The following is a 20,582-nucleotide window of genomic DNA, read 5'->3' as shown; positions in this document are numbered from 1 at the left end:
TGAGGGCAATGGATAGGAGCAAGGCATTGGTGGCCACCAGTAGTGCCGCCATGATTCTGTATGGTCAGCGAATCAGGGAAGTTAACAGAAGGGAATTCGTCCATTGCAGAGTCTATGCTTCGGACTGACTTTTCAGCGCTTCCAGGTACCAGGGTCAATACTGTCAAATTCGACAACACCCACTGAGGGGTCACAGCCCAGCATGCCGAGGCACCGGTCTTAGCACCAATTGGGGTCTAGATCACTAGGAGATGTCATTGGGAAAAAAAGAGGCCACAGAAGTGACACTGACACACATTTTGCACACAGTGGGCATGCTGGGGTGTTGGTGGTGGGAGGGTGGCTAGTGTGTGTCAGTGTTGGTGGGGACTGGGGACAGGGGGTAGTGTGTGGGGGTGTTGGTGATGGGAGGGGGAATAGTGTGTGTGGGGCCTTGGTGGCGGGAGGGGGATAGTTAGTGCACATTATTTCATTAAAACAGTTGAACTTCATCAATGCATGGACATTCCTGATTGTGTCATTGTTGTGTTTATTAATTGATGTGAGTGTTACACAGTGGTGCATGGCGTGCACTATGTGAATGTATCAAAAGAAATTGGATATCAATCTCTGGCAAGCCAGTCTACCATCCCTGACGTCATCTCTGGCAATGCGTGCAGTCGCCTCTGCCACAGGCACTGCATCCTCATCCTCTGGGGGTGGCATGTCCATGTCAGGGGGTAGCAGAACATTTCTCTGTAGGCAGATATTGCGCAGCATGGCACACACAAGCACAATTTTACCCACTTGCTCAGGTGTGTGCATCAGGACTCCAGCAGTACGGTTGAGGCAGCTGAAACAGGCCTTCAGGAGGCCAAAGGTATGCTATATTCACATGGGTCCTGCTAAGAGCGTGGTTGTAGGCAATATCCTGTAGTGTTTGTAGATCACACACAGGTGTCATTATCCATGGCAGATGCGGGTATCCAGAGTCACCTGCATGGGGAGAGGCACAGCCATTAGTCATGTAATGTGTGGGGGTGGCCTTACAGGGCATCAGGGCAATGGGCTTCATGTACATGTATATGGGGCTACATTGCTAACATGTGTCTTTTCGATGAGTGTGCATGTTGTGTCACTCCCATCATGAATTGTATTTTCTTAACATGCACTCTGTTCCTTTGCAGTGGATGTGACAGCATGTATCTGTTGGTGGCATGCCAAGCCAACATTGTGGCTGTCTAGTGGCAATGTATTGCTCTGGTGCATGTGGTCTGATGTGTTTCCTATAGGGTCTCCATGGGTTTATTGGGCCAGAAGGTCTACATTGTGGGCTGAGTGTACTGGGGTACTTGGCTGTGGTGCTGGTAGGGTCCATGTTGTGTGATGTGATGTGATGTGACTCTTAGTTTTACATTGATTTGTGATTATGCATGTTGCATTGTGGTACATGTAGTCATTTGTGTGTTCGGAATTGCTACTGTATGTGTGCATCAGCTCATCCATTCGGGTATGTCTGACATGTGCTTGTTCCATGGAGTCAACTTTGACGTTGGTGTGGGAGATGGGACAGTCCAACTATCACATTCGCCGGTCATGGCATGCTTTGTGGAATTTTGCACATGACGCCCCAACCCCCGCAATGTGGTTAGGTGTATTGTAGTGCCTGCATGCTGACAGCTTAACTCTCCTACTATCCACGACCGTTCTCTTCTGTGCCGCTCCATGTATCCAGGCAGTGTACTGTTCCACAGGACCATTGCATCATGGGTGTAACCAGGGTAGCGGGCACAACAGTGAGTGATGTACAGGTTGGGATTGCAGATCACCTGCACATTTGAGGAGTGGTAATGCTTATAGTACACTGCTTCATGGGCCTGGGGGCCACCAACACCACCTGGGTATAGTCTAACGATGCAATAACATTTAGCATTTGGGCAACAGCATAGAAATGTGGCTTCATGGTGTGCACCTTTGCTGGGGTGGTGAGCAGTGAGATGTGGCGTGACACATGCTGCAGGAGAGCATCCAGCACCTAGGCCTGGACTACACAGAATGTTGGCTGTGCTAAGCCGTGCATCATGGCCACGGAGTGCTGGAAGTTGCCCATTCCTAGGAATTGTAGGATGGACACTAGCTGCAGCAGTGGGGGCACAGCTGTCCGGATGTTGATCCTGCTCACTATGTCCCCCTGGATTGTGTTGAGCAGTTCAGTTATGGTCTCTTTGTTGAGGCAGTACAGGCTGACCAAATGCCCATCAGTGAGGGTCCAGGGTGAGGAAACAGGGATTGGTGCATGCCTTGCTTGGCCTCTCCTCCTCCTCCCCTGTACACCCTGTGCCCTGTGCTGGTTGTCCTACCTCTGTAGTTCCAGGCGCAGCATGTGCAGTTGCATGTCCGATCTCACAATGGCTGGTGGCAGCATGGTGTTTGTGGTGGGCATGTGCCTGATGTAGCCCTCTGGAGTGGATTGGTATCACCTCTGGCTTCATTTCTGCAACCCGTGCTCATTTACCTCCACCTGGAGGCTGGGCCTAATTGTGACGTGTTTTCGGTGCTATTAGTGCAGTTTTCTGGTGCTAATAATGCTGTACAGGGGCTTGTGATGCGGCGGTGACTGCGTTTGATGGCATCAGCTCAGATTCCAAACGGCTGTAATAGCGCCAGCAGTAATTACGCTTGCTGTAATTACACAGGCGGTCTGGCAGTCGGCGATATTTGCACCAGTTCATGATCCGGTGAAGCAGTATTTGCGGTGCTAATTCTGTTTATGCCGCTTTTAGGGCTTACGGCCCTACATGTGATGAAGCCCATGGTGGCTAAGGTCTTCACAATGTATAAAAATGACTACCCCTGTTCAAGGGACTTAACTCCATTAAACAACATTAACACTTGCAAAAATGCAAAAAAAGCTAGCAGGCCCCCCTCTCTAGAAAGAACATGGCATGATAACCTGTTCTGTGTTATTTTCCCACTTGGAGAGTCCGCAGCCATCTCTTTTTGCTCTCTGTACTTTTCAAAAAGGAGGAATATCCATTTGTATATCAGTCTTTTTTGTTCTGCCCACAAGGGCAGTCCAGCAGCGAAATGCCAGGCAAACCTCCTTTGAACAAGAGTACCAACAGCAACCCCAAACACGTGTTTCAGCCTTGTTGGGCCTCATCACTGAGGTGGTGTTGGGCATCTTAGAGCATAGTGAGCAAGGGGTCCACGTCTGGGTCCCCCTGGTAACTTAGGGTGACGAACCACAGGTTCCTTGCAAAAATACAAAAGTTAGCAGGCGCTCATCTCTAGAAAGAACATGGCATGATGACCTGTTCTGTGGTTTTTTCCCACTTGGAGAGTCCGCAGCCGTTGCTTTTTGCTCACTGTACTTTTCACAAAGGAGGAATATCCATTCGCATATCAGTCTTTGTCATGCCCACAACGGCAGTCCTGCACCGAAATGCCAGGCAAACCTCCTTTGAACAAGAGTACCAACAGCAACCCCAAACACGTGTTCAGCCTTGTTGGGCCTCATCGGTGAGATGGAGCTGTGCCTCTCTGAGCACAGTGAGCAAGCTGTCCACGTCTGGGTTCCCCCAGGTAACTTAGGGTGACCAACCCAAGTTCCTTGCAAATATACAAAAAAGGTAGCAGCCGCCCCTCTCCAGAAAGAACATGACATGATAGCCTGTTCTGTGGCCTTTTCCTACTTGGAGAGTCCGCAGCCATCTCTTTTTGCTCACTGTACTTTTCACAAAGGAGGAATATCCTTTTGTATATCAGTCTTTGTCCCACCCACAACGGCAGTCCAGCACCGAAATCCCAGGCAAACCTCCTGTGAACAAGAGTACCAACAACAACCCCAACAGCAACAGGGGCTTGTGATGCAGCAGTGATTGTGCTCCATGGTAGCAGCACAGATTCCCTCAGCTGTAATTGCACCAGCGGTAATTGCACCAGCTGTAATTGCACAGGCTGTCTGGCAGTCAATGGTATATGTGCCAGATCATGATTCGGTGGAGCGATATTTGCAGTGCTAATTCTGTTTACACCACTTTTAGGGTTTACAGCCCTACTCGTGATGAGGCCCATAGTCTTCACAATGTATACAAATTACTACCCCTGACCAAGGGGATTAACTCCATTACACAACATCTCCACTTGCCATTCAATCCTCCTTACATCAAACCCTCTACCCTTGAAGGTCTCATTCACAAAATGTGAAAGCACAAATACATATGTGATTATCTAAATTGTGAGTAGGGCATTAGACCCCTATGCACAGCCAACATGGGTAAAAGGCATATGCTATCATTGGCTCGAGTCCTCATGAGATTAAACAAGCCCTCCTTAGGCTAAGGCATCATGCATACTGTTCTCAGATTCACTACTTTTACCCTTCTAATATAAAAAGTAAATGCAGGCCTCCTATCTCTGGCCTCCAATTTCAATCGCAAATGTTTCTACTGTAGTTTAGAGATAATTGTTACATCCCAACTTTTGCTCTTTAGTGAGACCAACCAGTTCCTCCATGACTGACATGCAGGCTTTAAAGGAAGAGAGACCTAGGCTAATAAGCCTTCGGTGTGGGCCGCACACCCTTAATACCCACTATGGGTTAAACAATTTCCTGATGCTTGTATATAAACTTCAATACAGCTGTAACCATTTCAGAGTGATTTTATTTTTCCGAAAGGTAATTTGTGTTTTCAAATCATCAAATTTTTGATTCAATTTCATCAATTAGGCTAGTGCTGACTTTAACCATCCAGAAGTATGAATCAATCCTATTGGATATTAGCGAAGCAATTCACATGTAACCATGCACGAGCTCTTGATTTTCCTTGACCTGTCCACTTAGTATGACACAGTTCAGAACACAGTATAGATTTTCTAAAGTAGACAGCACCGGGGAGTACCAATTTTATCATGGTGGCTAGTATTATGCATTTTATCTTTAGTCCAAGCTTTTCAGCAGCAAAGTATATTTTTGTTTACATAACTACATCTCCCAGAACACCTGGGGAATTAGGTAGTTTTGTTTATTGAAAATAATCGCCAAACTGTGACATGACCCTTCATTATAATCCAGTAGGTACTATTCAAGATGACCACGCCCACCTCTGCTTTATTTGCTCAGATTTCCGCAAGATATGCAAACGTCTGACTTGGCAGCCACAAATGTCCATAAACACAAGACAACTGAACTAGAAGCATGTAAACAAATAGGCAACCGCAGGTTTGCTAGATATCAACTACAAACTCAGGGAGCCAGTCCACGATTCTGATAGGTTGAGGTCAACTCCTAGAAAAATAATACATTTGTTATCATCAATGTTCCATCTAATTATTTTTCTCAGCGTGCAGGAATAGTTGTCTTTTGTGTGCACATTAATTTCCATGTGATTAACTAACGAGGTAAGCCACTTTGCGAGCATGCAAAATTAGTGAGCTATATTCTGCAAAGAGAGTTTGGAAGGGAATTTCTCCTTCCGTACCACTCCAATTCTTACAGCACCGTTTCCAATGATATATGTTAGAAAAACAAATATTTTACATGTGATTATGAAAAGAGCTCATCAACCAGTCCAGGACTTCAAGGTCTGCCTTGCAAAAATACTACTACACAGAGAAAAATGTGTATGCACAAAAAAAGCATTTTATGCTCAATATAAATGATAGGTTTAGTTGTAATTATTCATTTGTTGATACTGCACAGAGACTATGCAGAAAGTATTTTATGCCATTGGAAGAAAACACTTGCTTGTATTACAAAAAACAATATCGCTTATCATAGATGTGGCTGGCTATACATTCAGACAGGATAGAATATTTGCGAACAGAATATTGTTAACTGAAAGGAATGTGTCGAAAGCACACCAATCGGACTTTATGTGCAGTTCAAGGGCCCAGAGAACATGCCCGATATAATTTAAGGATGATAATTGCATCAGAATAACTGCACAACACAATATGATTATCACAATCCTTGTGCTTCTGCTTTCTATCCACATTACATTGTCCTGTGAGCAGAGCTGTGACAACACATACTCAAAACCGGTCTTACAGCTAAAAGGCATACACACCATCCATTCTTACTCGCTAAAAACAGGAAGATGTGCCAAACATAAAGAGGAAACAATGAACATTTGGGAGCCTACCTCCTGTTTCTACCCACAAAGCTGCAGCTGTGGCATATGAAGGAACTTGAATAATATTACTGCCTGATCTCAAGAGTAATTTTAAGGGGAAACATCACCTTTTAAAATGCATAATGTATCCTTACTGGCAAAGGTAATTACTTTTGTACTCCCTGAAAAATCATTTGACTCCAAGTAAGGAGTAAAATCGTATTAGAGCTCTGCTTGTACCCCTGATTTAGGGAGTGAAATGACAGGGCACAAAATACAGCCTATAGCTTTGCCTACCACTCCTCACCACAGCCTAGCCAAAATTCAACAAGAGCTATACTGAGGTTTCTCTTGGATCCCATTGAAGGAAATCACATATAGTGTCCTTTTAGGTTAATAGAAGCAATTCTCAGAGGTCCAACAGATTCAATGCCTTCTTCTGTAACTAGGGACCCTCCTTCTGCAATTCACTGCTATCAGTAAAACAAGATGCATAGAGGCAATACACATAGAACACTTGATTATTTTGAAAGGTCCTCAGATGCTAAGCAAGGAAGGAAACAGAAGATGCAGTTTTCTAGATTATCAGCAAAGTTTCCTCTCGTTTACCAATCAAACAACATATGTCCTTCACAGTACTGTACTGCTGAAACGTTTGACATGGTTTTTTAAAGTTGTTGGTTTGTTCTTCACTCCAAAACAGTGTTCTCTTGTGCCCATCCCTGTGCACCCTTCCTCGGCTCCTGTGCCAGCCTCCAATACTAGTTGAAAGGGCGCTGTAAAAAGTGAGGGATTGCAGAAGTAAAACTCTCACTTGGGTATATGAATACCCACAATACTTTGCAAGTAAAACATATGTAAAGCCTCACCATGATATTATGGGCAGTTTAAGAAAATGCCATGAATCTGCAAGTACACAAATATGTTTGCAGTATATACAAAATACATACCCCATCCTAATATTGTTGGGTATGAATATACAAGTGATCAGCGAAACCGCCTTTGCATTGTAGAGAGTTACCTCACCTTTGCCTGTAACTTGATGTTTAAGCGCCCATATACACCTGGGTCAAGAGCGCTATACAAAATAAACAAACAAAACAATATCATGTATTAAGGTCTATGCCTAATGGAACTCTGAAAACATGCAATTGTGTGAAAAGTATTCTAGCTGTCTGAATAGCCGCTGCCCTAATACTATGTACAAGTAATTCCAGGCATTGCCCATACCATTATCCCTTGCATGCCACGTAAATGATAATGCAATGTTGCTCTCCTCTTATAGGGTCATTATTAGCAATGCTAAAGCAGAAGACACTGAACATGACATATACCTACTCAAAATCTGTAGATTGCAAATGAATATTTGAGTTTTATAATGCATTGACTTACAAGGGTATCTGTTCACAAATCTTATATTGTATTTGTATTGTGTTGTATTTCTCATTTATATAGTGCCTTTTACCATTATTATTGTCTCAAAGCACTCATGGTGGGAACTCCCTCGGTGCACCGAAGTCCAGAGTGTTTGGAGATCATGGAGTTGGATTAGAATGAGTGTGTGCATTTGGCCACGATAAGGCTTAGCAGGGCTGGCCACACTCCGGTAAAAACAACCCACGAAGATCAGGCCTGTGGATGGGTGCTGCGAGGGGTCAGGAGATGGTGGGAGAGCTAGAGACTCACTATGTGCCCAGCGAACCCGGATTGTCATAGGTCTTCGCTGCACATTAATGCCAGGGGTGTTCAGGCATAGGGCCTCATCACGAGTTGGGCGGTAATGTCAGCGGTATTACCGCTGGCGGTATTAGCCCTACCGCCAAACTCCCCGGCGCTATTAGCGCCCGATCACGGGTTTGGCGGTAATGGAATTCCCCATTCCCCACTGAGCCCATTCGGCAATGCCCATTCCCCATTGGGCTCAATGGGGAATTTTCGCACTCTTACCGCCAGCGGATTTCCCCTCAGCTCAGAGCTGGGGAGAAATCCGCCAAAGCCCTAATTTGGCGGACCGTTAAATCCGGCGGTAATAGCGCGACCGCCGGATTTAAGGGTTACCGCCAAACTCGTGATGAGGCCCATAGTCTGGTATGAGTATGCTTAAAAATATTAAGTGTCCAGCTAGCCCAAATTTTGTCACAAGTCGTAGCTGCATTCTACTGCATTCTACTGTAAGTGGATGACTAGCCGTGCCTGCTGCAGGTGTCCACCGAAGTTGTGCATTTATTCATACCAAGAGCACTGATGGAGCATATCTTTGATGTGCTGTGTTGCCAGAAAGGCTGTGGAAAAAACAAGCCCCTCACATAGACTCTTCTAGGCACCATAGGGGACTATCCTCAAGTTTTCTTAGCACAAAGACTGGCTGCCTTAGTATATCTACTAGGCGTCTAACCAGGGGATCCTAGCCACTGCCTAATAACTGCAATATCAGGATATCATGGCTGAGATACCTTCCCAGATATTTTGCACATACTAAACCATCACAATAGTCAATCTACCATGAGCGGCCAATCGTATAGTTCATCTAGGCGTGATACCCGCCCATCCCTCAAGTCCTTCCAGTGCTATTCCGGACTAGTTGTCGATTGCCTAACAGAGTAATGCACAAGTAACTCCCACCTGGCCTGCTGGTTTAAGACATGACCATGGCGCACACACAACCTCCCATGACCATGCCCCACTGTACTTCCCAGTCTTCCCAGTCTATCTGAGAGTGGTGGTGCTGTTGTTCAATCTCAACCACTTTTACCGGGAATTGCCTGTTTTCCCCATATGTGGCAGGTGCAGTTGAAAGTGTGTGAGGTCCGGGCCACAGCGATAGTGGCTGGCGGCGATGTATGCTGTGAGGTCGGGGGCGTCGAAAAAATGGCTGGCGTCTCCTGCTGGTGAATGATCATATCCTCTGTTTGTGAATTGAAAGGTTAGGGACAGGTTTCAGGGTAATGCAGCAAATAGTGAATTGAAATATGGCAAGCACACATTGATTACTGGTAATTTAAATTATGAGAATAGGTAAAGTAGTTTCCACACCAAGGGAGTTTAAATGGATTAAGGGTGTGCAGGAGAAATAAGTGACTCTGACATAACAAGTGACATTCAAACATAGCAAGAAGTGTGTGTCCAAAAATTATGGACACTCCCATCCCATGCACACCTATTTTACTGAAGAGAACTTCAGTCAATATATTAATTGTGTTCATAAATGGTCATTTGGTACATAATGTGTGAAAAGGTCATTCAATGTTTAATTTAGTAATGCTGTTGATAAAAGAGTCAAGCCCTACATTCATAGGTGCAATGCATTACAAAATAACTATTAACAATCTAATATATTATCTTTCCAGGATCCTTGATAGGTAGGATTCCCTCTCTATGGGCCTGCCTGAGTAAAGGATAGGTCTTGTTCAGTACACGTGTAACACAAAATATTTGCATATCTCAAGCGTAGGAAAAATGGTACTTCCATATTCACGCGGCATCAGGCCATTAGTTGTATGCTAATTTCCTGGCTGTGCATGGCGGTGACTTGGGCGGCGACGTAGTGCAGTCCACATTGCTGTTAGAAATGATGAAATCACTAAGATGTGTGTAACCATGGGATGGATTACTAAAAGAGTATGCAATATATCGGGACTTACATTGCTCAGGTCTCGCGTTCCACAGCGCTGACAATGACCAGCCCACAAGCGTATGCATCACTCATTGCTCGGATATAGTGGTGAAACTGGTGCTAGGCGATTTTGCACCTCCTAGTGTACGTTTACGTCCTCGTTTACTGGGATATGTCATTTTTTTCTAAAGACAGCACTTACGTTATTATGTGGATTCAACTAAGGGTATCCAGATAAATCACAAATATGTACATTATTAACTTGGATTAGCAAATGACAGTTCATTTATACAGTACAATTAAAAAATTGGTCAACCGCAAAAAGATTTTGGAGGTTTAGTATCAATAAAACAGTATTCGAGTACTCTTTTGTATAGCTGATGTGTAATAATATTCAGTCTCAGTGAGGAATCATTCACAGTACGGATCACTGTTGTTGTCTATAGAGTAATAAGACATCAACAGCCTTATCTAACTGATCTCATAAAACAGGTTGGTAATATACTAAAATGTTAAATATAACTTCAGGGTTATGTACAGTGCTAGTGAAACTACTAGTTTAATGATGGCCAGGTATCTACCTATCATTAGTCTCAGCACACCATGGTATGTAATATAAGGAAATGATTATGCGTAGAAGTCATTTTTGTCAATTATTATGTCTATGGTTGTCTAGACCCATAACATATCGGCCAGTATTTCCATAATATCCATAGTCAGGGTAATTGCCAATTTGTACATCCTGATAACAGAAAGTAAGAGATGCCATAACTACAAGTATTTACAGAAATGTGCATTCATGTATAAGGACATGTATTCAACATCAATGTTCCACAATGTGGGTTAACAACGTTACATAATTTTGTACATAAGATTGATTTATTTTCAATTGTGTTTGGTATACATCATTTCCTTAAGGTGTTGAACTATTGAGACATGAAATATCAATTCTGTTTACGTATGTCTGTATAATCACAAGTTTTAACAGTAGGTCAAAGTGTATGTTATTATTTATAAAAACAGTGGGCCTCATTCCGAGTTGGGTGGTAAGGGTTAACGGTCACCGGTAAGGAACCCGGTGCCGGTAAACCCTTACCGCCCAATTCCGAGTTCCCTTAGCGGGACCCACAAAGGACGTGTGGTCTGACCACACGTTCTTTGCGGGTCCCGCTAAGGGACCAGGGTGCTAATAACGGGCCTGCTATTTGCGGCCCCGTAATTAGCGCCTTCCCCATTCCCATTGAGCCCTATGGGGTATGAAATGGGAATGGGGAATGGTTGGTTGAGCGGGGACTTACCAGGTCCGCACAGGTCGGAATGTCCCGATAAATCCCCATTCAACCAGACCGGACCGGGACACGGGTTTGGAGGCAGCCACGCCGCTAATAGCGCCATGGCTGCCTCCAAACTCGTAATGACCCCCAGTGTCAGGGAAAATTCCTCATTCATTCCCAATGGTTCGAGGGAGTCAAGTTTGTGAATCCAGAACATCTCTCTACGTGTGATGAGATCGATTATATTACCACCTGGTGGTGGTTTGGTAATGGTCTCTAAGACTACAAATTTGAGCTGAGCTATAGTATGCTTTCTGAGCTCGAAATGTCTATAGACTGGTGACTTGGCATTCTTATTTTTGATGTTTGATTTGTGTTCAGTCAGTCTCTTTTTCAATGTTCTCATTGTTATCTGCCCTACATGGTACTTACCACATGGGCAGATGAGACCATATATGACAAATTTACCATTGAAAGTGGCATATTGTCGAAGTCTTATTTTGTGACCTGTGCAAGGGTGTCTAATAAGATCACCTTTTTGGGAATGGGAAGGTTCCATACTTTGGCTTGTTCATGAACAATTGTTTGCGATTCTCAACTCTTTCTGCTTTCACAAGGCAGTCTCTAAAATGATGTCCTCTTGTGCATGCCGTTAAGGGTGGTTTACGAAATAATCTACACAGTTGGGCTTCAACACTAGTTATTTTCCAGTTCTTTTGAAGTATGTGTTTGATCTGTATACTTTGTTTTGAAAACTTGGTCAAGCAGATAAGTGGGTAATCTTCATGCTTTTTGCTAATCTTCTTTAATAGGCTGAGTCGGTTTTGAGTATTGCTCTTGGTCATGGCGTTGTTAAGTGCATTATGTGGAAAACCTCTGCTTTTAAATCTTTGTAGTTGATCTGCAGCTGCTACGCAAGTAGATGCTCTTTAGTCAACGGGGGAACTCTTTAGCAGCCATGCAGTGCACTGCCCTTCTCCCAAGACCCTAAATAAGTTTTTGCAATTATTAAAACAATTTTGAACAATTTTTTCCAGAACCATTTAAAAGTATTTGTTTTCTTTTTCTATGAGTTGTGGTAAGTCTAAATACAATTTACTAATCATTGTAATTCTTTAAACAATATTACAGTAATAAGTAGGCCATGCTGAGGCAAGGGTTAGGATCCTGTATGGATATCGGGCTGGAAAGTGCCTGGTGCCTGTTAGAAATGGAAAACGTATATTATTTTAAAAAGAGATTGAGGAGGATCCTAACATTAATTGTGTAATAATGAATATTATTATAAAGGATTAATCTGGATCCAGAGAAATTTAAAAATCACTTTTATATCAGTACAAATGATTTTAGAAAAAAAAATGTAACCAAATTTGAACACTTTAAAGATATGATTTAGGGTCCTCTGGGATGAGAACAGATGATTTTATTTAAGAGCTCTTCTGGGTTCGAGGATAAATAAAATGAATGCATTTCAAGGTCTACCAGTCTTCTGTTTCCACTAGGGATGATGTAGGATATTTACAAAGGAATAATGCTTATTGAGCTGTTTGTGCCTGCAATGCCTCAGAGGACACTAATTATTATGGGCTCTATCAGAAGTTGGGCAGTATCCCGGCAGCAAATCCGCGGGGATACTGCTCAACGCAATTACCGTTACCGCAACTTGGTCTGGCTTTATTAGCGCTGGGTCCCAAGTTGCGCTGGTGGTGTAAGTCCCCATTTTCTTGGAGTCCATAGGACTCAATGGGACATTTTCGGTGCAATTACAGAGCAAGTGCTTTAATGGAACTAAGTTCTTCCATTATGGTCGCAAGTATGATTGCTTGAGCGTCGATCTAACTCTCCAATGCCACCAGGTAGTCCATAATCCAAGCCTGGTCACCCCCAGTCGTTTTACTAGAAATATATTCCTCCCTTTCACCGTCAGACTCCGTTGTGCTAGAGAAGTCTGAATATGAGCCAGAAACTGTCATATTCGGTGTGTAGGATAAGTTAATTAAAGCATTATCTTCCAGATTTTTTGTTTCAAGTGAGAGATGCTCACCACCCATGGAGGCCCTTTTCAGGTTAGTAACCAGGTTCAGCAATGAATTGTTATTTATCTAATGTCTGTGCCAGGAATTTTGTCGCTCTACTCTTCAAATGTTATTGAAGAATGTCAAGGCGCACCTCCATCTTTAGTGCCAAATTAGGCTGTAGTTTGTGCTTGTGATGTAGGTTGTATTTGGAGCTTTTGGCCAGATCATGTTTGGTGTGACTTTGCAAATTGTTACGTTTATGATGGACCCCCGCGCTGCGCAATGTCGCGGTGTGCGTAATTTCTCAAAATAGCAAAGAGGAAAATGCAAAGTTAGCTTACCTTACAATACAGCGCAGTGTACCGAGCTTCAAAGATAAGGGGGAACATCTCAACCCACTCTCCCAGGCCAACAGACACGGGACACTTGGTACCCAATCGACGTGTGTGCTAACGCACTCCAGTCGGTTTTTGAATGCTGAATCTCAAGGCAGTCACCCGCAAGTTCAGGCTCACTAGATAGATACCACCATGCTCGATTGACTCCAGGCAAGAACAGTATACACGCATTTCACTGCGGTATTTTTCATCGCATGTTTTTTCATCGCCGTTTTTATTACGAAAAAAACTCGTTTTTTTTTTGGGGGGGGTTAAAAAATTAAATATATGGTTGTGGGTGTAAGGGAATAAATCCCCCCCCCCAAAAAAAAACGAAAAAAAACCGAGTGTTTCGAAGAAAAAAAACGGCGATGAAAAAACCAGTGATGAAAAATACTGCGGCGAAATAACGTAGAACCGCAAGAACAACGGAGCACCGCACAGTAGAAGATGCAGGTAAAGCTATAGCAGTGTTCAAAAGTGAGAAGGCTCGCAGTGATTAGTTTTGTCGACAGGAAAGATAGTGTCCTAACACATGAGACACTCAGCACCCACTCGACATGTGCGCTGATGCACTCGAGTCAGGTTTTTGAATGCTGAGTCTCGAGGCAGTCACCGGCGAGGTCAGGCTCACTAGGTAGATTCCAGCATGCTCGATTGCCTCCAGGCAAGAGAAGCAGAGAACCGCACAGTAGAAGATGCAGGTAAAGCTATAGCATTGTTCAAAAGTGAGAAGGCTTGCAGTGATTACTTTTGCCGACAGGAAAGATAGTGTCTGAGCACACGAGACACTCAGCACCCACTTGACACGCCGAGCTCAACAAGGTGTGGTCCGGTATGTTAAGGATGGGAGCCAGACCACGGGTGGATGTACAGTGAGCATTTCCCCATGAACTCTCAGCTTCCTTTTTTAATTGTTCCCTCTTGATAGGGTCTGTGGTAACTAGTCCCTACATAGAGTACATTATCTCTCTCAGTGTTGCTCTCACACAACTCTCACACCTTCCTGTCATTTTGCCCGTCACATTCCTTCCAGCCACTAAATACAAGCACCAACCCTTCAGAATCCCACGCATGCAGAAACCCACCACACTACAATCTACTTTCAGTTGTTACTGATGCTGTGTAGACTCATCAAACCTGTGGGCAGATACTTTACAAAGCCCCTCAACTGTAATCTCCATGTCATTCTGACCCCTGGACATTTCCAATGTCAGAAACTATTCACAGTACTTTTCAAGCCTCTGCAATGTAATAGAACTATGGTCTGTTTGCCTGCCTGCTACCACCTCTCCTACTCGCCCGTCCCCTTTGCACTCATTGTTCTCTTGCTCCCTTCTCGTCTACCTTTTTCCCATTTTAACTCTCACAGTCTCCTCTCTTCCACTTGCTCCCGCCAATCCTGCTACCTTGCACTGGCCACCATCTCCTCTTCACCTTCCTGTCCTGTATCACTCTACTTTCATATCTCTTCTCTCTAATCCCATAGACTGCATCTGCTCTTCCTCTTACTCCACTCCCTCCATCTTGCCCCACTCCCCCACCGCCTATCTCTGCACCCACTCTCTCTACTCTCTTCCCAACGTTTACCATTATATTGCTGCTACCATTTTAGGCTCTCCCTATCATCACTGTCCCAATCTTGTCACCCTTCCCTCCTTCTGCAACCCTTCTTTATCTATTTTTTAAAATCTAATTATATCATAGCCGAGCATTTGACTTTTTACAATATAACACATATATAGAACAAACACTGAAAGTGCCATTCATTTCAGATATAAATGGTAGAAGGCCTAAACAATACATCAACTTAAAATTACATACATATCTCTAAAGAAACATCTTATTACTGCTTCCAACCAGACAGTGGGCCTCATTACGAGTTTGGCGGTAGCCGTGCCCGTATTACGGGTACGGCTACTGCCGAACTCGCAACCGACACCAGCACCGGCAAATGGACCATAACTGGCCCATTACGAGTTGAATGGGCCGGTAATTGCCCATTCGCGGGTGCCGGTGTGGGCGGGCTCCCGATCCCCATTCTGCCCTATAGGGCAGAATGGGGGTAGGGAGCATGGTTGCACCAGCACCGTTAATAACGGTGCTGGTGCAATCATGAGTTCTGCTCGCGGGTGCTGCTCTGCACGCCTGGTCTGATCAGGCATACAGAGCGGCACCCACGAGCAGAACTCGTAATGTGGCAGTACGGTAACAACGGTGCCGCTAGCACTACCAGCGCCGTTGTCACTGTACTGCCACATTCGTAATGAGGCCCAATGACGTCTCACTCATTTTATCGATAGAAAACCCAGAGCCTGGAGTACATGAATTACCCATCGCAAGGAGCCAATGACTCGATAATGGCCACTTATGCCCTCTATGCATATTTGGAAACTGACACGTCCATGTCACTGCGGGCGGTACATCTCCTGCAATGGAACGTTACCCATGACCATGTTTCAGTCTAAGAGGCAGGATAGCCACTGCTCCCCTTTTGCAGAAATGTTTTTCAGTTCCCTATTTCTCTGAGAAATATGTGTGGTGATGCACTGGGCATTAAAGTATCCCGCCATTATGATTTCCGCAGGCCCAAACTGGGATTTTATCTTGAGCAATAGATCTGAAAGTCTTTCCTAAAGATATCCCGCTCCTGCCGAACTGGATTCCAATAGACATTCACCACCACAATTACTTGCTGCTGGTCCTCAGCCTGTAGATTTAGCTCTACTGCCTGTAGTCCCTTTGTGTTTGTATCGATCAATACCGACTCAGATACACCTGAATTTTGAACTGCTATAGTCATACCTCCAGATGGTATTCCACACTTTTGGTTGGAGACCAGCTGGTGGACCATGGTAAACCTTCTATCTGAAAAGTGTCTGTCAGCCATGGTTATTGCAGAAATATCACATCATTCAAGCCAAAGATATTATTTTTCATAGCCATTGACCAGAAGGAGTTGGGGTATTCCAACTCATACACCTCCAGTCCCTCGGGACTAAAGCGAATCCTCCCAACTCCCAATTTCTGAAATATCTGGCATAAAGTTTCTGGCAACATGAACTACACCCTCGTTTGTGTTTCACTAAGTGGTAAGCCTTCTTTGGCTGTTATTGCTGAGGAACTCATTTTAGGATATATTATTGGTGGGCCAGGAGGTAAGTTTTCTATTCTACTTATTTTCTCCTGGTGGCTTATCAAGTCTTTCACCAGCTGTCTAGTTGAAACTTCATGGCCCATTCGTCTTAGTTCTTTACTGATCGCGTGAATTGCATTAAAGGCTACTTTAGTTTGTAATCACATTTCAGCTACAGGAACTATCTCTCTATCAGGGAAACAGACAAGTTCTATATCTTCACTTGAAAGAAAATCTAATTCTGGAAATGTTTAAAGTATGGAAAAAATTGTACTACGATTTAGGGCCCTGGTCATCCTGGACCACTTGCCTTAACTGATCTCTCCTCTCATCAGTAGACTGACTATCCTGTGCTGTTCCAGAGACAATGGGCCTCATTATGATGTTGGCGGTGACGGTATGAATGGTGGCGGTAAGGCACCGGCACCGTTCATACAGTCCCGCCGAATAACGAGTTATGCGCGTGGGTCCTGACAGGTCTTACCTGGCGGGCTGTACGGCACCCACGAGCATGAATCGTAATCTCACCGGCACCATTATCAACGGTGCCGGCGCATCCATGCTCCCCATCCCCATTCTGCCCATGGGCAGAATGGGGATCGGGAGCCCGGCAATACCGCCAGCCGCGAAGGGGCAATTACCAGCCCATTCAACTCGTAATGGGCCCGTTATTGCCCAATCGCGGGTAGCGGGGCCGGTAGTGAGCATGGCGGTAGCCATGCCTGCCATACAGGCACAGCTACCGCCATGCTCGTAATGAGGCCCAATGCCCTTTATAGGAGCGGCAATAGTAGTCTGCATCGCCCTTGGGTTTCCTCGTAAGAAAACCCTCTGCCAGGCCTCTTGTTTGCACCATCTTCTGTCGCAATCTGCGAGGCCTCCTCCGTTGGATCTGCTGCAATTCCAGGGGCCAGGCCCCTAGTCCATTTACTATGTGTAAAAGAGGCAGACGTTCAGATTGCTTAACAAAAGGTGGTGGCAGATAAGGTCCAGAATCTGTTTTATTAACCCCTGCCTCAACAGTGAACAAGGTAATTCCAGACACTAGGCCTCATTCCGACTGTCGGTATTCTGGCAGTAGAGCAGCCAGGATACCGGCATCTGGTACTTACCTTGCCGCTGGTTTACGGGTGCCGGTGGAGTGGTGTTAATCCCCATTCATGGAGTCCAATAGGACTCCAAGAGGGGATTTGATATTATATGATATGATATGGCATTTATAACGTGCCTATACACAAGTGTTTCAATGCCGGTGGTGCTAACAAGGGCTTTCTTGGTCGGTAGGGCACCTGTCTAACCTCCAACATTGGGGTGGGAGTAGCCCTATGACTTCAAAAATAAATAGTTTATTTTTGAAGTCACTATGCCTTCATAAAGAAATGTTTTCTGTTATGGTTCGGTCCTTAATGGAAATAATTTCTTTATGAAGTCAGAGTGACTTCAAAAAGAAACCATTTATTTTTGAAGTAATAGGGCTCACCTCAATCCCATGACGTGTGCGTGTGTGAATGTATGGTGAAAGGGTGCACACTTAAATGTATAGGTGACTGCCTGTGTGAGTGTGTGGTGAAAGGGTGCACACTTAAATGTAGGGGTGGGTGCCTGGGTGCGTGTGCCTGTATGGTGAAAGGGTAGGCACTTAAATGTATGGATAGCTGCCTGGGTGTGCCTGTATGGTGAAAGAGTACACACTTAAATGTATGGATGGCAAGGTGTGTGTATATGGTGAATGGTGTGTGTACTTGTGTTCACTGGTGCAACAAATTCTACATTTCGGGGGGCTAATCCTTCAAATGTTGGGGGAGGTTCTAACTTCACGGGCGGTGGGGGAAGTGCAAACTTATTTTTGTGGGGGCATCTAACTTTTTTAAACATTTTAATGTAACTATTCTAGTGCAGCTTCAATGTTACAAGCAGTTAACTCTCTCCTTTAAGTCTGAAAGCACCCACTTTTGGACTGCTCTGAGAATGAGTGGTCTCCTGTTCCATCTCTACCCTTCCAATCAGTCCCCTGGCATGCAAGTACTAAACCCACATCACGATTTCAATTGCCTGAAAAATTTGGCATTTGAATGCAGGTACTAACAGTGAAATGCTTTACGTTAGTAATTGCTAGGCCCTGGTTAACAGCGAAACTCAGGTGCTGTTTAACATCTGTGTCCTGTTCTGTCCAGCAACTGCTCTGTAGGTCAGCCAGGTCGAGTCAAATTAGCCCAAAATTTCAGGGGGGGAGTGCTGAAGCCCAGTCAGCTCAATGGTGTTGCACCACTACTTGTGTTTAATGCCTTGATTACTTATTGGTAATCTTCATTACTCCCAGCCCTATTCTTCCTCGTCCATGTACTTTTGTTTGAAGCAGTAATTGTGTTTCTGATGTTTGTTAATCTGCTTAGAATCACATGCTGTGCATAGGTCCGACATCCAGTGGTCACTGCGGAGTATTGCATTTTGTTTTTCGTAGTCGAAAAGGGGACGTCGACAAGGCGTGTCTGAAACACTATCCCTATAGTGACGTGCGTTGTACCCACAATCCCTCACGCGTCGAGGTCCCTCAGATTGTTTTTTTCCGCCCAGCTTCTGGTCGCCTTCACGCGGAGCTCCTCGAGAGACATTGCAACTCCTCGACCCCTGGTCGTATTTTCTCTAATATTTATAATCCCTCCCTCGACGCAGTTGTAAGCTGTTCTCCGCCGAAAAGAATCTTCGACGGAGAGTCGAGCGGAAGAAATCCTTCGGCGCTGCCGAACACGTGGCCTGGCCTCGCAGGCCATATACAGTAGGGAGAGTGGGGTCGTGGGACATCTCTGGGTCTTTCTGAGAATGCCTTTCCCTTTCCCCTTCCTTTCCCTTGGGGTGTGTATCGCGATTTATTGCCTCGACTATGGAGAGGAAACCGTTTAGGTTTTGCCCACTTTGTAAAGGCAAATTCACTTGGAAGGACAAGCACTCACGGTGTAACCGCTGCTTGCCCCTCGATCACAAGGAGGAAAGGTGCGCGGCGTGTCGGCTTCTTAAGCCTAAAACTCTAAAAGACCGAAGGGTTAAAAGGTGGGCGGCCTACGCGATGTCGAAGGCCGAAGGTTCACCCGCCGCTGCTACCACCGACAGTGACGAGGAACGCGATACCACGACCTCCGCTACGGAAGTCGAAACCCCCTCTAAGGAGCGCTTACGCGCTTCGTCGTCTGTCCCCGGCCCCGACGGGCTCGGCTCACGCCCTGCTTATGGGGATGAACACCCCGGCGACACAGACGCACACAAAGATCCACATAAACACACAACCCACGGCTCTTCGTCGACAAAGTCGAAAAGACCTTCGGCGCCCAAGGAGACGCAGGTTCCACCGGCGGCCTCCTCGGACCGTTCGGGTTCGAAGCCCCTCTCGCAACCGCAGCCGCGACCTGCGACTGGGCTTTCGGCAAACAAGGGCGCTGCCACCAAACCATCGGCCGGTGCGCATCAACAGAAAGCACAGACCGCCGTAGAGCCTTCGATACCCATAGCGTCGAAAACTCAAGCTTCCGCCGACAAACGAGTCGCCGACAAGCGAGTCGCCGATAGCTTAGCAAGGATCGCTGTAGCCGACGCCCAAAAGCGTACGCCGAAGATTTCGTCGAGCGTTACGCATAAATTAAAGGATACGCCGCAAAAGCCCGAAGGGAAGCAGGGACTACCCCCTTCAGGCAGGGAGTCTCCCGACACACCAGAAGGTTTTTCGGAGGGCGATGGGACACTTTCCTCGACGCTTTGGGAGAGGTCGAGCCATTTCGAGTTAGATAACCCTATGTTTCCCCCGCCAGACCGCTCTGGGGTACCCCATGAAACTATGGAAAGACTCCACCTCTGTATGGAGAGGATGGAAAAGTTCATGAGCACCCAGGCCTCTCAAACACACAAGAGGACCAGAGAAGGGCCTCAGGAGGACCCCAGGGCCAAAAATCCGAGGCTAGTCGATCCCCAGCAGGACACAGCCTCAGACTTCCAAGATGTATATGACCTCACTGGGGAGGAGCAAGACTTCGAGGAAGAAGATGATTTCATGGACAATGAAGAACAGAACCAGGAGGAA

The sequence above is a fragment of the Ambystoma mexicanum genome, chromosome 3q, assembly GCF_040938575.1.
Source record: "Ambystoma mexicanum isolate Mex_15411 chromosome 3q, UKY_AmexF1_1, whole genome shotgun sequence".
Lineage (NCBI taxonomy): Eukaryota > Metazoa > Chordata > Amphibia > Caudata > Ambystomatidae > Ambystoma > Ambystoma mexicanum.
This window is presented reverse-complemented; position numbering follows the sequence as displayed.